Source organism: Arachis ipaensis, chromosome B8, assembly GCF_059453495.1.
Source record: "Arachis ipaensis isolate K30076 ecotype BB chromosome B8, ASM5945349v1, whole genome shotgun sequence".
Lineage (NCBI taxonomy): Eukaryota > Viridiplantae > Streptophyta > Magnoliopsida > Fabales > Fabaceae > Arachis > Arachis ipaensis.
Genome location: NC_142443.1, coordinates 10,327,307 through 10,332,747, shown reverse-complemented (window position 1 = coordinate 10,332,747; position 5,441 = coordinate 10,327,307). Strand labels below are relative to the sequence as shown.

The following is a 5,441-nucleotide window of genomic DNA, read 5'->3' as shown; positions in this document are numbered from 1 at the left end:
GCCACGCCCACTGCTTCAGTGAATTCCACCACTAGAGGTTCCAGCGAACTACAACTTCGGTGACTTTCTTGATCCTTCTTCAAGGGCCTGCAAGCAAGCTACGGGCTGATAAGCCGCCGCGCGAGTAGCAGGAGATGTCTCAGCTCTTCGTTCGCAGGCACCCTAGACTACTTCCCACCAGAAGGAATGGAGTTGCTGACACTGAAGTTCGGAGCAGAAAAAGAAGGATGTTCTGTGCCCCGATGTCTAGTAGAGTAGAACCGAAGCGTGAACACTAGATCGAAGGCAGCTGCAGAGAGAGAACTGGCATAAGGAAATTTCAGGAGGGATGCTCAAATGACGGGTGTTTTTCCCCTATAGATCTATTTATGGGGTAAGGAAGGTATAGGATGCGGTGTCAGGTGCTGCTGAACCATATATCTGAAAAGCTATCATATCATACCAGCCCTTTCACAAAGTGACTTTTCTTGAGTACATCCTTTAGTTCTCGGCGAACTTCTCATGCTTGACCACAAAACCGCGCCCGCTTGCTCTGTATTTTGCACCACCATGCAAGACTGTTCGTCCGTAATAGTGAACCTTTGTACCAAGAGAGAAAGTAAAGAAAACGGCTGCAAGCTGCATAAATAATTATTATGTCACTTAATGCAGTTCTAAACCCTCTAATTTCCATGACCATGGGCAAAGCCATTCAAAGACCTAATTGAACAACAGATTGTGAAGCTTCAATAAAATCCGAGCTGCCTTAAGAGCATTGTCTCCCTTCGCCCTAGCATATTTAACTATTGCCTTCTCCAGCCCACTCAATGACAGGTAAAGTTTTCAAGATAAGTAAACATAGACTGTAATGACAACCAACTGCAAGAAAGAACCCATATTCGACATTTATTGGAATCTCTAAAGCACATTCAATGCCATATAAATAGATCTTTCTAGAAAAAAAAAAAGTATAAAAATATCCTCAATTTTTTCAAATTTAATATTAAGCGCTTTAAGATGAGTTGTCATTGGAATTAGCTGTAATATATGAAAAACAAAGTTCAGCTTTCATTCAGCAAGAAAAAGAATTACCATTGCATAAAATCCTACTGTCGTCAAATAACAAACACAACAACATGCGGAAGAAGTCGAAACGGTGCCCTAATCGATAGATATCCCTGCTGAGTGTCTGCTCTCCATTACCACAAGCCACTTTTGCTTCAAAGAGAGAGATTTGGTTGAGCCCAACATCTCTACCCTCCCCAACCTGAATATACTCATAGTGAGTGACATTTCCACGCCTCAGTGTTGAATTGAAACTTCCAGAGGCAAAAGTCATATCAAAAGTAAATCAAATTCCTTGTATCCATGATAGAAAAGATTGATTTTTATCAGGAGGCAAAGATACCCCCGCTCAAATTGATGCCCCGAGAAGCCTTACTGATGCTACCACGGGTAATGTGGAAAATTCTATCAAAGATGCCCGGATGACCATAATGGAACCGAATCCTAAAACCAACCAATGCCATATATAATATATATCTAGTATTACATAAATGAAAGATGCTAAAGAGGACTTACTTAAAAGGCCTTGCAAGAACTCTTTGTCCTATGGTCACGAAGCTAGTTTCTTGATTTGACATAAACCAAGCCAGAGAAGAAAGACTGAGGTACGGATCTCTGTCGATTTAGACGGCCGTGGACCCCTAAATAGGCCGGCATTCAAAGCATGAGAAAGCCTTAGTTAAGCAAGGTAGGAGTAGGAGGGACTCATTCTGTTAGGAAAGAAAGGTAAAGGTGTGGAATGGAAGACTTTCTTATTCCCACTGAAGCTGCAATGAAGACCAATCCGCAAGCTACTCTCTTTTCTTAGCAGCTCTCTTCTTCCTCAGAGCCTAGTCTGCCTAAGAGCATATTCTTCTTTACTTGCGCCCAAGAAAGAGGATAAGCTCTCTCTGTCCCCCTTCCATCTTCAAAGTGGAGTCCCTTCACGGCACACTAGCTATAACTTCCTTGAATTTGGATCCCCTTCTTTTGCATCCTTGGGATCTCTGCTAAGCTAAGTGAACTCTTTCGGGGTCAAGATCTCTTTGAGGTCTTAGCGATCCTATAGCTTCCCTGCAATCACTTAAGCAATAAAAATTCGATAACTTCTCTACTGGCACTTGAATATGATTGTTGTTCTATGGAAAGGTCAATCGCCTCCTAGAGTTAAGTAACTTTCCTCGCATCATTTGGTGGGCCAAAAAAGCCATCACAGCTTATACCTTTAAAGGCTCAAGGCTGGGGTTGGGTTAAGGTTGGAATCAGGTTCAGGTCAGGCCCTCGCTTATGGGTAAGCCGTAGTTGTCCCTCCAAATACGGAAACCTATAAAGTTTTAGTGCTGAGCCCTGTGCTTTCATTTCTAGTAGGCCATTTTCCTCGGAAAGAAAAAGGCTTAATTAAGCCCTCTAGTCGAGCTACTTCATTCCTCTAGTTCTTACCGTCGAGGTATACTGTCTTATAATATAAATAGTCCGAAATTGCCTATCGGCTCAGTTAGTTACACCAACCCTTTGTCTACGACAAACTTCGCCTTGAAGCTAAGGCATCTTTTCAGCGCATTATTCGGTTAACCCTTATTTTTTTTGTAATATTTCCTTAACTTAAGGCTATGAGCACTTCCACCTAAAGGCTTTCATCAGCTACCAACCTCAAGGTAGCTTTGCTCTCCTCCATCGCTCAACCGTTGCGCATTTTACATCATTAAGCAGTTCATCCCCCCACACCCGCAATCTGACCTGGCTGAAGCAGCAGCTATCGTAGGACTGGACTGTGACTTAGGTCCCTTAATCATATGAGCTACATCGAAAGTGGAAGGGGATCCCACCTACTACTAATATAGGTAGGCGTATAAGAAAAGCCCTTGAGCTCTTGTCGGAAGAGCAAATGACTAGCACAACTGACCCGACCCCTTAGCCTCTTAGGGTGAATAGAATACCTTCATTCTTGAATGGCATTCTGCTTCAATGTCGGCGAAGACGCTCTTTGCATTGAATAGGTTGTTCTGAGCCTTTTTTTTCGGCTCTAGAAAGTCAACTAGCCTATTAATATAATACATAATACAGAAAAAACTTTGCCTTGAAAGATTTGCTTTTAGGTAAGCATGCCTAGCTTGATGGGAAAGAGATTCGTACTATTTGCGCTTACTTGCCCATTTGCTTATTTTATTAACAAACACAGCCAGGTTCGCTTACCCCTTTTTTGCCTACCAATGATAGAGGAAGGCTTACCTCGGACCAGAACCCCCTATGATTGCTTCCACTTGAAGAGACTGACTTGCGCCCATAAGTACAATTTATTTCTAATTTAGGTAACTCGCTCATGGAGTAATGGAACACCAAGATACTTACTTACCCAGGTTAGATGTAAGAGAGAACCCAAACTCCCGCTTGCTTATTCCTCTCCTTTACTTATCGAATAGGGGCGATACGCCGACTGGCTTCATTCAAGTTTGTGCTGGCTGTTAAGCTGTGCTTCCTTCAGCTGCTTGATCGGATGTAAAAACTTTTACTTTTAAGTGGTGTACCGATTGATGATTGAAAGCATACGGACTATTGAACGGCTCTTGATGGGGCTTTCACTTTATGTCTTGCAGTAAGAAGCTAGCAGAAGAGCGCTTCCCCCCTGTCCTCGGGCATAAATTGGATCAGGGAGATGTTTTCATTAGAATGATCGACATACCGCCTTGACCACTGAAAAGACAGGTTCGAAGAAAGGCTACGCCAAAGACGGAACCTAACTCCAATTATAGCCAGTCGATCTCCTCCTCTTGACCTCGTATCCGACTTCTTCTTCTTTCTTGAACCGAGGAGCGAATGCTTCTAAAGCATTTATTTTCTTGGTTGGAAAAGTGGTGCATTTCTGTTCTTTTGGAACCATCTGTCTTACCCAGAATCTCAATAAAGATAGATGCAGGAATGGAATATCAACAACAACTTCCTCGTTGGCAGATCCGATGTTCTACCTTTCTAAAATAAAAAAAGTACTAAAACTAGCTTTCCTCATCAATGCTTTAGGTAACAGATAGGCGAACAGATAAGGAATAAGATTGAGTGGGGTCTGTCGAGTTGGTGACTCTAGTTCCTCTCCCTTACGGTCGAGCAACTACGTAAACTACGTACGTTGGTCGAATGAGTTGAACAACGAATCTCTAGTCACTACGTACCTCTTCGAATGAGTGTAACGATTCGTTACACCGTTTCACATAGTTGAACAAAGAGAACTGGCGGACCCCCGCGTAGTAGGCACTAAGATATGCCTGTAAACGGCTATATGAGCGAACTTTGCACTATCTTTAGTGAGAAAGAATATATATAATCCATACGGAATCAACGTCCAAGTCCGTTTTCTTAGCCTTGGAAGAAATGAATGTTTCGCCACCTTCGTTTTAGAGGAACAGCGCCCCATGTGCTTCTGACTGAACTAATTCCTTCTTGCGCTAAGTAAAGAATGAATGCCCTCCCCGGAGCATTAATATATAGGGTTAGCACAGAAGTACCTTATGCATAGGGTTAAAGCCACGGAGAATGTATTTGCTTGCGCCTTCACCATCTTATAAGAATTTTCCTATGTCTGAATGAGAGACTGCCGGGGCACTTACTCGTTATGAATGAAAGCCCTTGCTCTGTGCCTTATTTTCCGGTACCGGTAGCGAAGAGTACTGACGCTATTGGAATCTCTTATCGGATCCGTTAGCGGGTAGTAAACTTGGCAGGGAGAATAATACGTTTGCCCGCCTATGTACAATTACTTGTATCAATCTGCTCCAGCGGTAAGATCAAGTGATTTCGTTCCCTTGAGATTGTCGCATTCTCCCTTGTACTAGCATTCTCACCAGCCTTCGTGGCTGTCTCCGTAATTGTATGCAGAAAGAAAAAAGTATACCAGTATTCCCCATCCCTTAGGCAAAAGCAAGTTCGGAGAAAAAGACTTTCAGGCCTAGTTGCCATCTATCTAGTTTCCTTCCATCCAATCCAGTAGGCCAGGCGCTAGGAAGTCTAACCATCTCCTCCCTGTTCTCCTGTCTTTTTCGTCTTAAGCCCTTGTGAAGGTAATTGACTAAGTGGAAGCGAGTGCCAGCAAGGCAGATTTACATCGTGATTGGCGACTTCTTTCTTAGTAAGGTTCTTTTGCTGAGGCTTTCTTATATAGAGGGAGCTAACCTCTATTCCGCTATTAAGTCTGGGATCGAGCCCAGCTTGACTTTGTCATCCAACCGATGCCTTACTTCTTCAGTTCCAAAACCTTACTTACTTATAGAGTCTTAAAAAAGAGAATAGGTACCAATACACTCGTATGTTGAGTCAAGCTCACCGTAGAACTCTGCTTTCTCATATATGACTGAGATATCGTATATTTTTTATAGGAGTTCTATATCCGCCAAAGAGATTGCTTGCTTACCAAGAAGAAATGTAAATTC

The 5,441-nt window shown here is 42.8% G+C and overlaps 1 pseudogene; it reads right to left on the bottom strand.

Annotated features, from left to right (window-relative positions):
• Positions 1-480: 480 nt before the first annotated feature.
• LOC148547184 (callose synthase 5-like) lies at positions 481-3,308 on the bottom strand (annotated as a pseudogene).
• Positions 3,309-5,441: the final 2,133 nt, after the last annotated feature.